This window comes from Pseudophryne corroboree (assembly GCF_028390025.1).
Source record: "Pseudophryne corroboree isolate aPseCor3 chromosome 7 unlocalized genomic scaffold, aPseCor3.hap2 SUPER_7_unloc_4, whole genome shotgun sequence".
In the NCBI taxonomy this organism is placed as follows: Eukaryota; Metazoa; Chordata; class Amphibia; order Anura; family Myobatrachidae; genus Pseudophryne; species Pseudophryne corroboree.
Genome location: NW_026967613.1, coordinates 628,158 through 649,141, shown reverse-complemented (window position 1 = coordinate 649,141; position 20,984 = coordinate 628,158). Strand labels below are relative to the sequence as shown.

At 46.9% G+C, this 20,984-nt stretch overlaps 1 non-coding gene across 1 annotated transcript; it reads right to left on the bottom strand.

Moving 5' to 3' along the window:
* Positions 1 to 14,225: 14,225 nt before the first annotated feature.
* LOC134986555 (U1 spliceosomal RNA) lies at positions 14,226 to 14,392 on the bottom strand. Its single transcript, XR_010192407.1, has one exon. It is a non-coding gene; the product is annotated as a U1 spliceosomal RNA (small nuclear RNA).
* Between the last annotated feature and the right edge of the window lie 6,592 nt (positions 14,393 to 20,984).

The following is a 20,984-nucleotide window of genomic DNA, read 5'->3' as shown; positions in this document are numbered from 1 at the left end:
AAAAAGGGGACGCTGTCTGCTGTAATGTGTAAAAAGAGGACGCTGTCTGCTGTAATGTGTAAAAAGAGGAATCTGTCCACCATAAGGTGTAAAAGGGTCTCTACCTGGTGTAGTGGTGCTACTGTGCGGCGTAATTTGAATAATGGAGACTACTGTGCACCGTTTTATGAATTGGTATTATTTTGTGGCCACACCCCTTAACCACGAAGCCACGCCACTATGTTTTTTTGCGCGCGCCTACGGCGCGCACTGCCCCTGTTTTGCATGCAGGGGTGGGGCTCCAATGCCATTTCTTGCACACACTGCTAAAATGTCTAGTTACGGCACTGTTGCTAGGTATCCACTTCCCTGAGCAGGCCCCCCTCACCAGATCCTCTCCAGGAGTGAGGGGGTGGACTTGGATGGGATGGGATGGGATGGGGGGGGGGCCCAAGCCATTTTGTCGCACATGGGCCCACTGCTTGCTAGTTCCGCCACTGGGGGGCACGTCTAAAACTCTTCAGACAGTTCTGGATTCATTCGGACCTGGACTCGTGGGTTTTACAAATAGTGTCCCAAGGGTACAAACTGGGGTTTCAAGAAGTTCCCCCTCACCAATTGTTCAAATCAGCCTTAGTCAGCAGGGAGAAGGTTTTTATTCAAGCCTCTTCGTGGTCCCGAAGCCGGACGGCTCAGTCAGACCAATCTTAAATCTGAAATCCCTTAATTTCTACCTAAAGAAATTCAATTTCAAGATGGAATCTCTCAGGGTAGTGATCTCCAGTCCGGGGGATAAAGGAGATTTCATGGTTTTGGTAGACATAAAGGATGCCTACTTACATGTTCCCATTTAGCCACTGCATCAAGCTACCTGAGGTTTGCAATTCAGGATTGTCATTACCAATTTCAGACGTTGCCGTTTGGTCTGTCCACGGCTCCGAGGATTTTCACCAGGGTGATGGCGGAAATGATGGTTCTCCTTCGCAAGCAAGGAGTCACAATTATCCCGTACTTGGATGATCTCCTGATAAAGGACGCGATCCCGGTACCAGCTGGTGCAAAACATCTACTCTCCCTGACAGTTCTTTAACAACATAGGCCCTCATTCCGAGTTGTTCGCTCGGTATTTTTCATCGCATCGCAGTGAAAATCCGCTTAGTACGCATGCGCAATGTTCGCACTGCGACTGCGCCAAGTAACTTTACTATGAAGATAGTATTTTTACTCACGGCTTTTTCTTCGCTCCGGCGATCGTAATGTGATTGACAGGAAATGGGTGTTACTGGGCGGAAACACGGCGTTTCAGGGGCGTGTGGCTGAAAACGCTACCGTTTCCGGAAAAAACGCAGGAGTGGCCGGGGAAACGGTGGGAGTGCCTGGGCGAACGCTGGGTGTGTTTGTGACGTCAACCAGGAACGACAAGCACTGAACTGATCGCACAGGCAGAGTAAGTCTGGAGCTACTCTGAAACTGCTAAGAAGTTAGTAATCGCAATATTGCGAATACATCGGTCGCAATTTTAAGAAGCTAAGACTCACTCCCAGTAGGCGGCGGCTTAGCGTGTGTAACTCTGCTAAATTCGCCTTGCGACCGATCAACTCGGAATGAGGGCCATGGTTGGCTCCTAAACTTGCCAAAATCGCAGTTGGTCCTAATGACGCGGTTGTTGTTTTTGGGAGTGATACTGGACACAGAAGAGGTTTTCTTCTAGTGGAATGGCTCTGGAGATCCAGAGTCTGGTCAAACAAATTCTGAAACCAGCAAGAGTGTTAATCCATCAATGCATTCGGTTGCTGGGGAAGATGGTTGCGGCCTACGAGGCCATTCAGTTTGGCAGGCTCCATGCCAGAGTGTTCCAGTGGGACCTGTTGGACAAGTGGTCCGGATCCCACCTACACATGCACCGGAGGATAATCCTGTCTTCCAAGACCAGAATCTCACTCCATTGGTGGCTGCACAGTTCTCACCACCTAGAGGGGCGATGGTTTGGGATCCAGGACGGGATCCTAGGGACCACGGATGCAACCCTCCGAGGCTGGGGAGCAGTCACACAGGGGGAAACATCCAAGGAAGATGGTCAAGTCAGGACAGTTGTCTCCACATAAATGTTCTGGAGTTAAGGGCCATTTAATAACTGCAGACACAGTACGCACTGGGACGGGTGCCCAGCATCCTCTACGGAATAAGAGAAAAGGATTTACCAGTAGGTATTAAAATCCTATTTTCTCTAAAGTCCTAGAGGATGCTGGGGACTCCGTAAGGACCATGGGGATAGACGGGCTCCGCAGGAGACATGGGCACTTTAAGAAAGACTTTAGTTCTGGGTGTGCACTGGCTCCTCCCTCTATGCCCCTCCTCCAGACCTTAGTTTGATACTGTGCCCAGTGGAGACTGGGTGCTTTTCAGGAGCTCTCCTGAGCTTTCTGACAGAAAGTATTTTGTTAGGTTTTTAATTTTCAGGGAGCACTGCTGGCAACAGACTCCCTCATCGAGGGACTGAGGGGAGAGAAGCAGCCCTACTCTCTGAGTTGCAAGGTCCTGCTTCTTAGGCTACTGGACACCATTAGCTCCAGAGGGATTGGTACGCAGGATCTCACCCTCGCCGTCCGTCCCAGAGCCGCGCCGCCGTCCCCCTCGCAGAGCCGGAAGATAGAAGCCGGGTGAGTATGAGAAGAAAAGAAGACTTCAGAGGCGGCAGAAGACTTTATGATCTTCACTGAGGTAACGCACAGCACTGCAGCTGTGTGCCTTTGCTCCCATACACCTCACATACTCCGGTCACTGTAAGGGTGCAGGGCGCAGGGGGGGCGCCCTGGGCAGCAATATAAACCTCTTTCGCAAAAATATAACATATATACAGCTGGGCACTGTATAAATGTATGAGCCCCCACCAATTTTACAGTTTAAGCGGGACAGAAGCCCGCGTCCGAGGGGGCGGGGCTTCTCCCTCAGCACTCACCAGCGCCATTTTTTCTCCACAGCACCGCTGAGAGGAAGCTCCCCGGACTCTACCCTGCTTATACCACGTTAGACAAGAGGGTTGAAAAGAGGGGGGGGGGGGGCACATAATTCGCAAATTACATACTGCAGCACTACTGGGCAAACATTAAGTTACTGTTTTATTCCTGGGTTATATAGCGCTGGGGTGTGTGCTGGCATACTCCCTCTCTGTCTCTCCAAAAGGCCTTGTGGGGAAACTGTCTTCAGAAAAAGCATTCCCTGTGTGTGTGGTGTGTCGGTACACGTGTGTCGACATGTCTGAGGAAGAAGGCTATATTAGAGAGGAGCGGGAGCAAATGAATGTGGTGTCTCCGCCGACAGCTGATTGGATGGATATGTGGAATGTTTTAAATGCTAGTGCAAACTCATTGCACAAAAGATTAGACAAGGCAGAAGCTTTGGGACAGTCAGGGTCTCAACCCATGCCTGATCCTATGTTGCAGGGACTGTCAGGGTCTCATAAGCGCCCACTATCCCAGTTTGTTGACACAGATACCGACACGGATTCTGACTCCAGTGTCGATTACGATGATGCAAAGTTACAGCCAAAATTGGCAAAATCCATTCGATTTATGATTATGGCAATAAAAGATGTTTTGCACATCACAGAGTAACCCCCTGTCGCTGACAAGAGGGTACATATGTACAAGGGAAAGAAGCCTGAGGTAACCTTTCCCCCCTCACACGAGCTGAACGAGTTATGTAAAAAAGCTTGGAAATCTCCAGATAAAAGACTGCAGATTTCCAAAAGGATTCTTATGGCGTATCCTTTCCCATCAACGGATAGGTTACGATGGGAATCCTCCCCTAGGGTGGACAAAGCATTAACACGCTTATCCAAGAAGGTAGCCCTCCCATCCCAGGATACGGCTACCCTCAAAGAGTGTGCTGACCGCAAACAGGAGATTACCCTGAAGTCCATTTATACACATTCAGGTACCTTACTCAGACCGGCAATTGCGTCGACCTGGGTGTGTAGTGCTGTAGCGGCATGGACAAATGCCTTATCTGAGGGGATGGATAGCCTAGACAAGGATACTATTTTATTGACCCTGGGGCATATAAGAGATGCTGTCCTATATATGTGTGTATGCAAACTACCGGTGGTGCTGCAGGGCCCACACCCTTTTACTTGTCTTGTAGAGCAGCTCTGAAGCTGTTACAGTGCCCAGCTGCTGCAAGAAATCAGCTTGAATGCTTCAGGGGCTTGGGCATGGCCAACATGAGCCCCACACCGAAGGAGGGTGGGGGTGTTTAATGCAAACTTGGGGTTATCCAAGCGCCGCAAAAGACCGCCATGCCCCTTTTCTCTTTTCATATACAGATGAGGGTTCAAGCCAACTTTGGCCCACTGCTGGGATGACATCACTGAATGCAAATCCGTCTGCTGCAGACCTTCCCCCAGGAATGCTTGCAATAGTTGTTGCATATGGTTTAATGTCTGAGGGTGCTTCAGTATTAGGCAGCCTTCCGCCCTCCCATGTTCATCTGAAAAGATGTGGTCTCCCTGCAGTTGTTGTCCCCAGACGAGAGTTCCCTTGTGCTTCCTCAGTTAAATCTCCTTAACTTGACGAGGGTGTGCCCGAGCAGCCGCCCTCCCCAGCCCTTTCCCAACACATACTTATCTTGCATATGAGATCTCTTGATCATGAAGATAGTTCTCACAGGTTGAGGTTCATCCTGGCCCCGCTCCCCGCTGGAGAGCGCTGATGGGGACAGCAGCGGGGCTTCAGCAGCAGGGTGAGTATGTGTGGCGAGAGACCTCCCTTCCCATGTGCAGGCCTGCAGAGTGTGCCGCGCAGGATGGGGCATGTGACACTCTCCCTCCCTGGGGCTCTTCCAGATGTAGCTCCTCAGCAGTATTTTTCCCGGGCTGCGCGGCGCTCTCCCCGACTGGCATCTGCCCTGGAACACTGCCTTCCTCAACGCAACATCAGCAGGGGGCCCGGGCCTCATCACCATCCCAGGTCTTTCTCATGTATGTATCATGTATGTGTGTGTGATATATGTATGAATCATATATGTTTGTGATATATATATATATATATATATATATATGTATGTATCTATCTATCTATCTATCTATCTATCTATCTATCTATCTATCTATCGTATGTGTGTGTATATATGTATCTATCATGTATGTATGTATGTATGTATGTATCTATCTTGTATGTATGTGTTCTATCTATCTATCTATCTATCTATCTATCTATCTATCTATCTATCTATCTATCTATCGTGTGTGTGATATATGTATGTATCTATCATGTATGTGTTATATGTATGTATCACACCTTCCTCTATACATATACATACATACATACATACATACACACACACCTATATCTGTACGTACACTGACATACACACACCAACATCTATACATAAACACGCTGACCCCTAAACGTACACCAATGTACCCACATGTGAATCTATACATACATGTGCTGACACCTGGACATACACTGATGTACCCACACCTAACATCTATACATACACATGCTAACAACTGGACGTATACAGACGTACCCACATTTGCATCCATGCATATATAGATGTAGGTGTGTGTACATCAGTGTACGTCCAGGTGTCAACGCGTGTATGTATAGATGCAGGTGTGGGTACGTCTGTGTATGTCCAGGTGTCAGAATGTGTATGTATAGATGCAGGTGTGGGAACGTCAGTGTAGGTTCAGGTGCCAGCGCGTGTATGTATAGATGCAGGTGCTTGTATGTCCAGATGTCAGTGCATGTATGTATAGATGCAAGTGTGGGTACGTCGGTGTATGTCCATTTGTCAGCGCGTGTATATATAGATGCAGGTGCTTGTATGTTGGTGTATGTCCAGGTGTCAGCATGTGTATGTATAGATGCAGGTGTGGGAATGTTGGTGTATGTCCAGGTGTCAGGGCGTGTATGTATGGATATTAGGTGTGGGTACATCAGTGTATGTCCAGGTGTTAGCGCATGTATGTATAGATGCAGGATAATAATCGCACAGCGTGCCCCCCGCCAACCACAAACCTCCCCCACCCCCCTGTATGACATAAACACCGCTAATTCCACTTACACACAATAATTTCAGTTTGCGACCAGGAGCCGGCAATGTATGTGCACCCAAATGAAGCCACTGTACATGCCCTGCAGGCTGCTATGTACTGCACAGGTGCAACAAATTTAAATGCCCTATCTTTAAAATGGGGCATATTTTACTAAATTAAAAAAACCTGTAACTTTCTGTAAAACCTTAACCCCAAATGGCACTACACTAACATCGGGGTGTAGAGTTGGATGTTGATCCAAGGCACCAACAGGCTAAAGCTTTGACTGTTCCCAGGATGCCTTGCACCGCCTCCTCTATAACCCTGCCCAGTGGCGTAACTAGACCTTTGTGGGCCCCATAGCAAAATTCTGAATGGGCCCACCAGCACTCAACAAGAATGAGTGGCGTTTGGGGTCAGAAAAGTAGAGGGGAAGGGGTCTGACAGAGTAGGGGGCAGGACATGAATGAATAGAAACTGAGGTGTCCATTATATAAAGAAATACAGTATGTGTGTCTGTGTGTATATCACACACACACATATAAGGGAAATTCAAATGCCCTCAATTATTGCGCCCATTACACTCTGGTTTAGGTGCACAAAGCACCTAAACCTGAATAAAGTAATGGGCGCGATCGTGAAAAGACACCGTTTGGTTGCCCAAATGGGTCTCTTTGCACACATTTCAGCTTGTTTCCCCTGGGGGTAGCGAGCTGAAATAAACATGTCGCACCCGTTGGCAGCAACATTAGAATAGCTGCTGACGGGCACGATTGAGGGAGGAAAGGGACATTTGAATCCAGCCCATAGATGCAATGTGAATATGTAATTTGTACCTTCCTATCTTAAAATGTATATAGTAGTGTATACACTAGAGGTCTTTCCGAACCCCCTAATCCTAACATTGTAATTTGCTTTAGGGCGCACCTCCAATTAGTCTAGTGTTTCGTATTTTCACATTAAATACTTTCTTGCATTGGTTGATTAAAGATTAGATCGTATATTTTTCTAGATATAGCTGTGCATAGTCTACAAGGCTACATGCTTCTCCCCTAACTAGAGATGTGCAGCGGGCATTTTTCGTGTTTCATGTTTTGGTTTTGGTTTCGGATCCGCAGTTGTGTTTTGGATACGGACGCGTTTTGGCAAAACCACCCTTTCGGGTTTTGGATTCGGGTGATTTTTTTTTAAAACCTCAAACAGCTAAAATCATAGAATTTGGGGGTAATTTTGATCCTATAGTATTAAGCTCAATAACCATAATTTCTACTCCTTTCCAGTCTATTCTGAACACCTCACACCTCCCAATATTATTTTTAGTTCTAAAATTTGCACCAAGGTCCCTGGATGACTAAGCTAAGCGACCCAAGTGGGCAGCACAAACACCTGGCCCATCTAGGAGTGGCACTGCAGTGTCAGACAGGATGGCACTTAAAAAAATAGCCCCAAACAGCACATGATGCAAAGATAAATAAAAAAAGAGGCGCAAGATGAAATTGTAGTGTGTCTCTCCTGCTCAGTGTCAGTTCTCAGTAGTATCCTCATCAGTGCTCAGTATCACTGCTCATTGTCTTGTGCTGCATTGTGGTGCTCAGTATACTAGAGTACATTACTAATAGTCCAGTGCTGCATCTTGCTGCTCAGTGTCAGTTCTAGTATCCTCATCAGTGCTCAGTATCACTGCTCATTGTTTTGTGCTGCATTGTGGTGCTCAGTATACTACAGAACATTACTAATAGTCCAGTGCTGCATCTGGCTGCTCAGTGTCAGTTCTAGTAATCTCATCAGTGCTCCGTATCACTGCTCATTGTCTTGTGGTGCTCAGTATACTACAGTACATTACTAATACTCCAGTGTCTTGTGCCGCATATGGCTGCTGTAGGGTGCTGTGGTAGTGTCCTGTCACTGTGCATATGTCATCATTCCAGTCACAGTGACATACCCTCCAACTGTACCTTTTTAATAGGTACAGTACCTTTTTTTCATGGTCTGTACCTATTTTTGGCTCTCCAAACTTCCATTGAAAGTATAGGAAAAGGGGCGTGACCACGCCCCCTTTACCCGTGACCACGCCCCTTTTTCTAATTTGTACCGATTTTTGTGTGTAAAATGTTGGAGGGTATGCAGTGATATCTGGTATCTATCTAGTGGTATCTAATTCCAGACATTACCACCGTCTAATTCCAGATATATTACTGGCATATAATTCCACACATTAAAAAATGGAGAACAAAAAGGTGGAGGGTAAAATAGGGAAAGATCAAGATCCACTTCCACCTAGTGCTGAAGCTGCTGCCACTAGTCAAGGCAGAGACAATTCAATGCCATCAACATTATGTAATGATTATACGATACATTATATATCATATCATTGTATGGTTGTAAAATACAACTTAAAAACTTTAATGAATAAATACATAAAGTAGCTTTTATGTAACCTTTTTAAACCTATTAGCATAGACCGAATCTCATCGTGTGTATAGGCCTTTAGTTCAACAACAGCATGGGACCAGTTAGTGTGTTTTGACCACTGCACAGCACCTGGTGTTATATAGTAAGCACCACTATGGCATAGTATACAGCATTATGGGCCTGATATGAGTGTAACCAGCGGTGATGTGGAATGCAGTAGGAGGTGCTGTTTAGTAAGCACCACTTCTATATTCACCATGCAGTATATTGTGTGAATATAGAAGTGTTGGCTGTGTTATGTATTAGAGTAATTATTGCAGCTCCCAGCTAAAATTGCAACAATGTAATTTAGTGACAAGCTGCAGAGATTAACCCTTTCTGTGGCTGCTGCACAACCTCTATTCATATCGCTGAATTCAATTAGGGAGATGTTCTCACCCCGCGAGCAAGCGCAGGTATATGCCACACTTATGGTAACATTGGATTTGCAGATATTTTCTTGCAGGGGTGTTTCTAAACAATTTGGCTTCAAATGCGTGCCCCCCGCCACCATTGGCATTAAAAATTGTGCCCCTCCCCCATATATATATATATAAAAAAAACGATATTTGCGTGAGCGCTCCGGATGGGATGGGGGGGCGTGACCTCGCAAAAATGGGTATGGTCTCCATAAAATGGGCGTAGCCTTGCAGGCAAAGACTACCTTACACCCCAGTTCTTGACCCTGCACCAACAGACCTCGGCCACCACAGGGAAAAAAGTACAGTAATTTCCACCATGTTAAGCCCCACACATTAATGCCCTTTGGAACATATTATGTCACTCACCACAATATCTGTGATACACTATGCCCTACAGTAAAGCTTCTAATTACTTTTACAAAAACTGCTCAATGCCAAGAGTTTCACGTGCTGGGTGTCATGCTCATTGCCAGGGGTTTCACTCTCTGGGTGTCATGCTCATTGCCAGGGGGAACGCAGTAGGAGGTGTTATATAGTAAGCACCACTATGGCATAGTATATAGCATTATATATATTGTGAGCACTGGTGATGTTGAGTGCAGTAGAGCTGCTGCTGGGTAATTACAATTGACTACAACCACCAATATATTCTGCTGCACTATATATATGCAAAGCTAATTCTGCTGGGTAATTACAACTGACTACAACCACCAATATATTCTGCTGCACTAAATCTATATTTGCAAAGCTAATTCTGCTGGGTAATTACAATTGACTACAACCACCAATATATTCTGCTGCACTATATCTATATATGCAAAGCTAATTCTGCTGAGTAATTACAATTGACTACAACCACCAATATATTCTGCTGCACTATATCTATATATGCAAAGCTAATTCTGCTGGGTAATGCAAATTGAAACATTATTGCATAGTATGTGATTTTGAAGTACTTTTTTAAAGTTTTGAATGATATAGACCCAGTTTAATCTTTGTGGAATGCCTGGTTGTTGTTTTTAAGGTAATTTATTGCCTGGCATTTGAGGGGGTGGGGTGTGGTTACAGATTTCAATTATTGGTTTCACTTGTAATAGTCTTCTACTTAAGTCCAATGGTGTAGGCTGTGCAAAGCCATTTGGCTGTGCATTTATTGATCTAAGCGTGCATTTTTATCAAAGCGTGATAAAATTGACACATAACAGCAGTGTTCAATCAGCGTTCAATCGAAGTGAAAAAGAAGGAAAACAGAAGCACACCAATCTAACAAAACAAAGAAAACTGAAGAACTAATAACAAATGTTAGTCACTTACTCCTCAGATCACTCACCTCCTGATTGTTGCATCTGATTACATAGCACAGAACTACCTTACTTGGACATTTCATAAACCATCCATTTCACCTACAAATGCCTGTATCTGTATTATTGTAATTTTGTTTTTTAAGCACAGCTGCACCAATGCAATTTTACCTGCAAACACTTAAAACATCTAACATAATTACCATTGCTTCTTAAACCTCTCACAATCCTTTCATTTCTTACACTCCAAATACTTTTCTGCACCCACTTTATCTACGCTTTTGACTCATTTCATACTAAATCTACACCCCTTGAGCCTACACTGCTTTTCTCACCTGCATTTCTGCAATTCTTCTGCTCGGATTGCCTTACAGTCTCCTCTCCTACTTCCACTTTCCCTCAACCTATTTACCTACTTAACACTATGTCAAGGTTTTCTTATACTTCCCACATCACTCAGTGTCTACCTAATAATGTATCTTTAGCCTTCCCCCCTAGTCTCCTCCACCTCCTCCTCTCTCCCCTCCTCTGTCTCCCCTCCATCCCTCTGTTTCCTTCCCCCACCTTTCCTGTTACCCCACTTTCATTCACCTCTGCCCCATGGTCCTGCTACCCCACAACTCAGCCCTGCTCCCTCTCTCCCTTCCCTGTCACCTCCCCACACCCCCATCCACATCACACTGACCTCCCTCCCTGCCCACCTCCTGCAGTTTCCCCTCCTAGCTCAGGCACCCGTACCATCACTACTCTCTCATCATCCCTGCCCTCAAAGTTAATCCCACCTCATCGCTACAGCAACCCTGAAAATCTAATTCACATCTCTCCCACAAACTCATACCCCCTATCCTGTGCCCTCTGGAATGCCAGATCTGTTTATAACAAACTGGTCCCCACTCATGACCTTTTCATTTCCAACTCCCTACACCTACTAGCCATTACTGAAACTTGGATTACGCCCTCTGACACTACTTCTGCTGCTGCTCTCTCTGCTGGGGGCCTTACATTCACACACACACCCCGACCTGGGGGTCGCCATGGGGGTGGTGTTGGGGTCCTTTTACCTTCTAGTATCGGCGTACGAGGTTACTTCCAGAAAATGTGGAGAAGATGATGATCATCAAAATGAATTATAATCAATTCCTCCGTGGAGACATTTACCAGCAATTGCCTCCAGAAAGTACACAGGGATCTGAGATGGTGGATTCCAGTGGGGACGAATTAATAATATGTGAGGGGGGCGATGTACACAGTGAAAGGGGTGAGGAATCGGAGGATGATGAGGTGGACATCTTGCCTCTGTAGAGCCAGTTTGTGCAAGGAGAGATTGATTGCTTCTTTTTTGGTGGGGGCCCAAACCAACCAGTCATTTCAGTCAGCCGTGTGGCAGACCCTGTTGCTGAAATGATGGGTTCGTCAATGTTTTTCTTTTCAATCTAAGCCCCTGCAGTTTTCTGTAAGAATCTGCTTCGCTATGATGATCAACAAGTCACAAGGGCAAACACTCAGGGCTGGAGGCGTAGATCTTAGGACCAGCTGCTACAAGCATGGCAAAGGTGTCACTATCATTGGTGACACCCAGAGAGGCAGCGAGGGAGATTGTAATGCAGTGCGCGCAGATAAGCAGCGCAACGGTAAAAAGGAGGCATGGTCTCATAGGTAGGGGTGTGGCCTGTTTTCCTGAATCTCCATTTTGTTGCTCCGGGTATCCCGGGGGTTGAGTGCTGCACCCGGGGACTAGTGTGTGAGTGGTGCTGGCTCCTGCACAGTGACAGAAACTGGGTGTTGCACGTAATGTTACAGTGAAACGCCCATATTCTGTCACTGAAGAGGAGCCGGCACTTTGGTGTCACCCCCCTTGGCGGGTGACACTCGGGTGTGGGCCGCAACCCCGTTGTGATGCCACTGACCCATGGGAAGCTTTACGTGGCTTACCCATGTGTTAGTAGCCCCAAGCATCTTTTGTGTTAGTCCCTGAAGAAAAACTTCAAATATTTACAAATACATTTTGTAATCAATGGGCCTAATTCAGTAAGGATTGCAAATTCTGCTAAGTTACAGAATTTGCAATCCTTTGGTTCGCATGCTGGGGCCACCCAGCATGCCGCCTCCCTTCTTGACCACGCTGAAATTGCAGTCTCAGCGCAGTTCAGCGTGATCATAAAAAATGGGTTAGCCTCCTGTTGGTGCAGACTGTATGTGTGCGCAGGAAGCCGCCACCATTTTTGTGATCGCAGCTGCTGTATGTGATGTCATGCAGCAGCTCTGACCACGCCTCCTGTTTCTCCGTTGCCGACCCCATTTTGTAGCCCTGCCCATGCACCGCTCCATCTCCGACTTGGAAATGGATTGTTGCTGACCCCCCCCCCCCAGCACCGATTGACAGTCAGAAGCGATCGCATTATCTGCGGGGTGCCGCAGAAAATGCAGGCGCATGCGTATGCTCTTAGCAATTTTTGCAGTTGGATTGCTTATTGCGATTGCAATCCAACCTGAATCAGGCTCTATTACCTATCACAATGCACTGCGGGTAGTACAAAATGGGGTTAATATAAGAGAAAACCCCCCCAGAGCTGTGCTCCTTAACTGTCCCTGGTGGCTAGTGGAGCGGCTGCCCAGTAATCAGTGTCCACGCCAGTGCGCACATGGCCCACCCCCTACAGCCACGCTGGATCACGGTAGAGTGTGGGCACAGAAGTCCCTTACCTCCCTTTCATCAGCGGCCTCGTGATCCCGGAGGGCGGTGTGTGTGTGACTGACCTTAGGAAGAAACCGGAGCCTCCGCTGCAGTGACCCAGCAACCAGGGCACGGGAGTATACTGCGCCGCTGGGAGTGATGGAGCTGCAGTAAAGATGTCTATTAGACCTAACCTGCTGCAGCCCTTGTAGATTCTTATAAAAAAAAGTTCTTCTTTTCTTGTCAAAATTAATAGCTAAGAATAGGCTGCCTGAGGCAGCCCCCTGTTAAGTGGCCTGCTACTGAAGGCACCAACTACAAACTGAGCTCCCTGTTCATGGAAGCGAGGTTATAGAGCAGGGGGCGCTGAGCATCTTGGGAACAGTCAAAAGCTTTGAGCCTGTTGGTGCCTCAGATCAAGATCCTACTCTACACCCCAATGTGAATCCTTGTGGAGTCCAGTGTACCCCACAGAAGAAATGAATGTGTCACACCCATTGGCAGCAACATTAGAATAGCTGCTGATGGGCACAATTGAGAAAGGAAGGGGGGAAAACATTTGAATCCAGCACATATATGTAATTTGAATATGTCATTTGTACCTTCCTACTTTAAAATGTAATGGATGAACCTCACCCTGTGAGAACTATCTTCATGATCAAGAGATCTCATACGCAAGAAAAGCATGTATTGGGATAGGGCTGTGGAGGGCGGCTGCTCGAGCACACCCCCGTCAAGTTAAGGAGATTCAACTGAGGAAGCACAAGGGAACTCTTGTCTGGGGACAACAACTGCAGGGAGACCACATCTTTTCAGATGAAAATGAGAGGGCGTAAGGCTGCCTAATACTGAAGCACCCTCAAACATCAAACCATATGCAACAACTAGTACAAGCATTCCTGGGGAAAGGGCTGCAGCAGACGGATTTGCATACGGTGATGTCATCCAAGCAGTGGGCCAAAGTTGGCTGGAACCCTCATCTGCATATGAAAAGAGAAAAGGGGCGCTTGGATGACCCCTAGTTCGCATTGAACACCCCCCACCCTCCTTTGGTGTGGGGCTCATGTTGGCCATGCCTCAGCCCCTGAAGCATTCAAGCTGATTTCATGCAGCAGCTGGGCACTGTAACAGCTCCAGAGCTGCTCTGTAATGCAAATAAAAGGGTGTGGGCCATGCAACACCACCTGTAGTTCGCATTGTGCGTTGGAAGGCACAAAGTAAGCAGACGGGAGAAGTCAGGATAGTGCGCAAGGGCATAGAAGGGAGGGGCTCAAGAAAAGAGAAGTGGAAACAGACAGCAAACTAGGCTGGAGAGAGACCTGAGACAATGAGATCTAAATTATACCAGAGCCAACCAGGGGAAAGCACAAATGCAGCCCCCCCCCCCCCCCACAAATTATGCAGTCGAGATTCCCACATTTGGGGAAATCACAGAGGTCAGCATACCCAGAATGCAATGAATGAACCTCACCCTGGGAAAACAATCTTCATGACCATGGTATCACCTAAGCAAAATAAGTATGATTTGAGATAGGGCTGGGGAGGGCCGCTGCTCAGGCACACCTCCGTCAAGTAAAGGAGATTCAACTGAGGCAGCACAAGGGAACTCTCATCTGGGGACAACAACTGCAGGGAGAACACATTTTCAGACGAATGTGTGAGGGCAGAAGGCTGCCTAATACTGAAGCACCCCCCAAACAACAAACCAAATGCAACAACTAGTGCAAGCATTCCTGGGGGAAGGCCTGCAGCAGATGGATTCGCATATGGTGATGTCATCCAAGCAATGGGTATAGTTGGCTGCAACCCTCGTCTGCATATGAAAAGAGAAAATGGTCACGCAGGGCATGGCGGCCTTTGTGGGGTTGCGCTTGGATGACCCCTAGATCGCTTTATACACCCCCATCAGTGTGGGGCTCATGTTGGCCATGCCCCAGCCCCTGAAGCATTCAAGCTGATTTCTTGCAGCAGCTGGACCCAGTAACAGCTCCAGAGTTGCTCTACAAGACAAGTAAAAGGGTGTGAGCCATGCAGCAGCACCTGTAGTTTGCATACACACATATATAGGACAGCATCTCTTATATGCCCCAGGGGCAATAAAATAGTATCCTTATCTAGGGTATCCGTCCATGCCGCTACAGCACTACACATACACACCCAGGCAGACGCAATTGCCGGTCTGAGTAAGGTACCTGAATGTGTATAAATGGACTTCAGGGTAATCTCCTGTTTGCGGTCAGCAGACTCTTTGAGGGTAGCCGTATCCTGGGACGGGAGGGCTAACTTCTTGGATAAGCGTGTTAATGCTTTGTCCACCCAAGGGGAGGATTCCCATCGTAACCTATCCGTTGATGGGAAAGGATACGCCATAAGATCCTTTTGGAAATCAGCAGGAGATTCCCAAGCTTTTTCACATAACTCGTTCAGCTCGTGTGAGGGGAAAAGGTTACCTCAGGCTTCTTTCCCTTGTACATATGTACCCTCTTGTCAGGGATAGGGGGCTCCTCTGTGATGTGCAAAACATCTTTTATTGCCATAATCATATATCAAATGTATTTTGCCAATTTTGGCTGTAACTTTGCATCATCGTAATCGACACTGGAGTCAGAATCCGTGTCGGTATCTGTGTCAACAATCTGGATAGTGGGCACTTATGAGACCCTGACAGTCCCTGCGACATAGGATCAGGCATGGGTTGAGACCCTGACTGTCCCAAAGCTTCAGCCTTGTCTAATCTTTTGTGCAATGAGTTTACACTAGCATTTAAAACACTCCACATATCCATCCAATCAGGTGTCGGCGGAGACACCACATTCATTTGCTCCCGCTCCTCTCTAATATAGCCTTCTTCCTCAGACATGTCGACACACGCGTACCGACACACCACACACACAGGGAATGCTTTTACTGAAGACATTTCCCCCACAAGGCCCTTTGGCAGAGCTGGCCCTAACCAATATGATGCCCTAGGCAAGATTTTGCCTGGTGCCCCCTAGCACCACCGCTGGTTCCGCCTCTGACCTTGCACCTCTTTCCCAGCACCATCAACCCTCACCCATAACAGTACTTATTTTGGTGTTTGTACCCCCTATATTTTAAACAGGAACAGTTCGCACATTTGGCGCACAGTCCAAAAAGGGGTGTGTTTTTGCTGGCAATGGGCATGTCCACACAATAGTACCCCCAATTAAAATTCCGCCACACAGTACTGCAATTTTATTCACATTTGATCACGCGATAGTGTCCATAATTCACATTACATCCCACAGTAGTATCACTTTACCTTATAAACGTTACTTCTCACAGTAGTGCTCCTTATTCACATTACATCACACTGAATTGCTCCTTATTTACATTACACCACACCCTATTGCTCTTTATTCACATTAGACGACACAGTAAATGCCCTTTCTATACGCAACGCTACATATTAGAGCACCTTATACACATAATGCCACACATTAGTAATGCATTTATACACATAATTCCACACAGTAATGCCCCTTACACATATGAGACACATCATTAATGTCCTTATAAACATAATGCGTCTTACACATTATGACAACCTTTATTAATGCCCTTTTACACATAATGGCCCTCATTCCGAGTTGTTAGCTCGCAAGCTGCTTTTAGCAGCATTGCACACGTTAAGCCGCCGCCTACTGGGAGTGAATCTTAGCTTATCAAAATTGCGAACGAAAGATTAGCAGAATTGCGAATAGACACTTCTCAGCAGTTTCTGAGTAGCTCCAGACTTACTCGACAACTGTGATCAGTTCAGTCAGTTTCGTTCCTGGTTTGACGTCACAAACACACCCAGCGTTCGCCCAGACACTCCCACGTTTCTTCAGACATTCCCGCGTTTTACCAAGAAACGGCAGCGTTTTTTCACACACACCCATAAAACGGCCAGTTTCCGCCCAGAAACACCCACTTCCTGTCAATCACACTACGATCAGCAGAACAAAGAAAAAACCTCGTAATGCCGTGAGTAAAATACCTAACTGCATAGCAAATTTACTTTGCGCAGTCGCAGAGCGAACATTGCGCATGCGCAATTAGCGGAAAATCGCTGCGATGCGAAGAAAATTACAGAGCGAACAACTCGGAATGACCACCAATGTCCCTTACACATATGCCGCACATTATTAATGCCCTTATACACATAATGACACACATAGTGCCCCTTACACATATGTTGCACATTATTAATGCATTATTACATGACACACATAATGCTCCTTACTCATATTCCGAACACTACTGCACAATCAACCCACTCACATGCACACAGCACTCACACTGCCACTAACACTGTGACCTCTGCCTCTGCTTGGATACAGATGTGTCCTCATAAATCTTGCCTCAATGCTAAAGTTGGGGCACCTTTTTTTATTAAAATGCATCTTATTTGCATTGCTATGTTGCTAGGATGCACACGCAGCTTCTGCTGATTAAAATGATATGCAGCACGCCTATATACTGTGTGAGACTGTGGCTGTATCTGCATATGAAATGCTACACACAGAATATAGGCATGCCGCATATCATTTTAATCAGCAGAAGTTGCTGATGCCCCTAGGCATATCAAATGCCCTAGGCAATTGCCTAGTTTGCCTATGCCTATGGCCGGCTCTGCCCTTTGGAGAGACAGAGAGAGAGTATGCCAGCACATACCCCAGCGCTATATAACCCAGGAATAGCACAGTAACTTAATGTTTGCACAGTAGCGCTGCTGTATGTAATTTGCGCCAAATTATGTGCCCCCCCCCCCTCTCTTTTCAACCCTCTTGTCTACCGTGGTATAAGCAGGGGAGAGTCCGGGGAGCTTCCTCTCAGCGGTGCTGTGGAGAAAAAATGGCGCTGGTGAGTGCTGAGGGAGAAGCCCCGCCCCCTCGGCGGCGGGCTTCTGTCCCGCTTAAACTGTACAATTGGCGGGGGCTCATACATATATACAGTGCCCAGCTGTATATATGTTATATTTCTGCCAAAAAGAGGTTTATATTGCAGCCCAGGGCGCCCCCCCTGCGCCCTGCACCCTTACAGTGACCGGAGTATGTGAGGTGTATGGGAGCAATGGCGCACAGCTGCAGTGCTGTGCGTTACCTCAATGAAGATCATGAAGTCCTCTGCCGCCTCTGAAGTCTTCTTTTCTTCTCATACTCACCCGGCTTCTATCTTCCGGCTCTGCGAGGGGGACGGCGGCGCGGCTCTGGGACGGACGGCGAGGGTGAGATCCTGCGTACCAATCCCTTTGGAGCTAATCCCTTTGGAGCTAATGGTGTCCAGTAGCTTAAGAAGCAGGACCTTGCAACTCGGAGAGTAGGGCTGCTTCTCTCCCCTCAGTCCCTCGATGCAGGGAGTCTGTTGCCAGCAGTGCTCCCTGAAAATTAAAAACCTAACAAAATACTTTCTGTCAGAAAGCTCAGGAGAGCTCCTGAAAAGCACCCAGTCTCCACTGGGCACAGTATCAAACTGAGGTATGGAGGAGGGGCATAGAGGGAGGAGCCAGTGCACACCCAGAACTAAAGTCTTTCTTAAAGTGCCCATGTCTCCTGCGGAGCCGTCTATCCCCATGGTCATTACGGAGTCCCCAGCATCCTCTAGGACGTTAGAGAAAATAGGATTTTAATACCTACCAGTAAATCCTTTTCTCTTAGTCCGTAGAGGATGCTGGGCACCCGTCCCAGTGCGTACTGTGTCTGCAGTTATTAAATGGCCCTTAACTCCAGAACATTTATGTGGAGACAACTTTCCCGACTTGACCATCTTCCTTGGACGTTTTCCCCCTGTGTGACTGCTCCCCAGCCTCGGAGGGTTGCATCCATGGTCCCTAGGATCCAGTCCTGGATCCCGAACCTTCGCCCCTCTAGGAGGTGAGAACTGTGCAGCCACCAATGGAGTGAGATTCTGGTCTTGGAAGACAGGATTATCCTCCGGTGCGTGTGTAGGTGGGATCCGGACCACTTGTCCAACAGGTCCAACTGGAACACTCTGGCATGGAACCAGCCAAACTGAATGGGCTCGTAGGCCGCAACCATCTTACCCAGCAACCAAATGCATTGATGGATTAACACTCTTGCTGGTTTCAGAATTTGTTTGACCAGACTCTGGATCTCCAGAGCCTTTCCACTGGAAGAAAACCTCTTCTGTGTCCAGTATCACTCCCAAAAACAACAACCGCGTCATTGGGACCAACTGCGATTTTGGCATGTTTAGGAGCCAACTATGTTGTTGAAGAACTGTCAGGGAGAGTGCAATGTTTTGCACTAACTGGTCCCTGGATTTCGCCTTTATCAAAAGATCATCCAAGTAAGGGATAATTGTTACTCCTTGCTTGCGATCACCCTGGTTAAAATCCTCGGAGCCGTGGACAGACCAAACGGCAATGTCTGAAATTGGTAATGACAATACTGAATTGCAAACCTCAGGTAGCTTGATGCAGAGGCTAAATGGGAACATGTAAGTAGGCATCCTTTATGTCTACCAAAACCATGAAATCTCCTTCCTCTGGACTGGAGATCACTGCACTGAGAGATTCCATCTTGAAATTTAATTCAGATTTCAGATTGGTCTGACTGAGCTGTCCGGCTTAGGGACCACGAAGAGGCTTGAATAAAAACCTTCTCCCTGCTGACTAAAGCCGATTTGAACAATCGGTGAGGGGGAACGTCTTGAAACCCCAGTTTGTACCCTTGGGACACTATTTGTAAAACACACGAGTCCATGTCCGAATGAATCCAGAACTGACTGAAGAGTTTTAGACGTGCCCCCACTGGTGCGGGCTCCTGCAAGAGAGCCCCAGCGTCATGCGGTGGATTTGGCAGAAGCAGAGGATGATCTCTGCTCCTGCGATCTTGAAGAGGATGCAGACCTCTTCCCTCTTCTCCTTCCTCTACCTGCAAAGAAAGGGGAATCTTAACTTCTTGCATATCTATTGGGCCGAAATGACTGCATCAGATAATGATGCGTCTTCATCCGTTGGGAGGGAACATAGGGCAAGAAGGTTGACTTACCTGCGGGAGCTGCCGAGATCAAATTAACTAGGCAGTCACCAAACAACGCTTCACCTTCATAGGGAAGAGACTCCCTTTCTTCTTGGAGTCAGCATCAGCATTCTCTTGGTGAATCCACAATGCCCTCCTATCCGAGACTGCCATGAAATTGGCCCGTGAACTCAATAGTCCTATATCCCTTGCAGTCTCACGTAAGTATGCTGCAGTGTCCTTGATATGATACAACGTAAGGAGTATCCCATCTCTCCAAGGTATCTATATCGGATGACAAGGTATTTGACCAATTCTTGAATACTACTACTCACCCATGCACATGTAATGGCAGGTATAAGTAATGTACCCTTGGTTACATAACTAGAAATAATGTAGCTTCCTGCATACGATCCGCTGGATTTGTGACAGGGCCCCGTGCAGAACAGGGGGTGACTCCCACTTTATTCTGTCCGCGGCGGGAAATGAATAAACAACCAGAATCCTTTTGGGGATTTGAAACCATCTTGTCGAGCTGGCCCAGACTTTCTCAAACAGAGATGGAGGAACGTTACATCAGCTTTCATTATATATCTATATATACATACATATAGACCCCTTTGTCAGGAACAGCAGGGTCTTCAGTGATTTTAATATGTCCTTAATATCCACAATCATGTACTGAATGCTCCTTGCCAATATTGGATCTAATCAGGAAACATTATGGTCGACATAGGAATCAGTATCCGTGTCAGTATCAGTGTGTAGTAACTGGGCAAAATAACATTTTTGCGACCCCGCGGGGCCTGAGGGAAAAGAAACATAGCCATGAACATCACATCTATTCTCTACGTCTGTGTCTGGGACACAGATTTATCCAACCTTACTCTGATATTACTGAAACTTTTACCCAGTCAGTTATTGGTGGTGCCAACAGGGCCACCATCATATGTCTGCATTCCTAATATAGTTTCCTCTTGGGAAAAACATTCAGCCACCGACATGTTGACACACATGTACCAAGTACCCACAGACACATCGGCTTATGGGGGACAGACCGTCAGTAAATCTGTCAGAGGGACACAGAGGATTTTTCAGCTCACAATCCAGCGCCAAAAGTACACA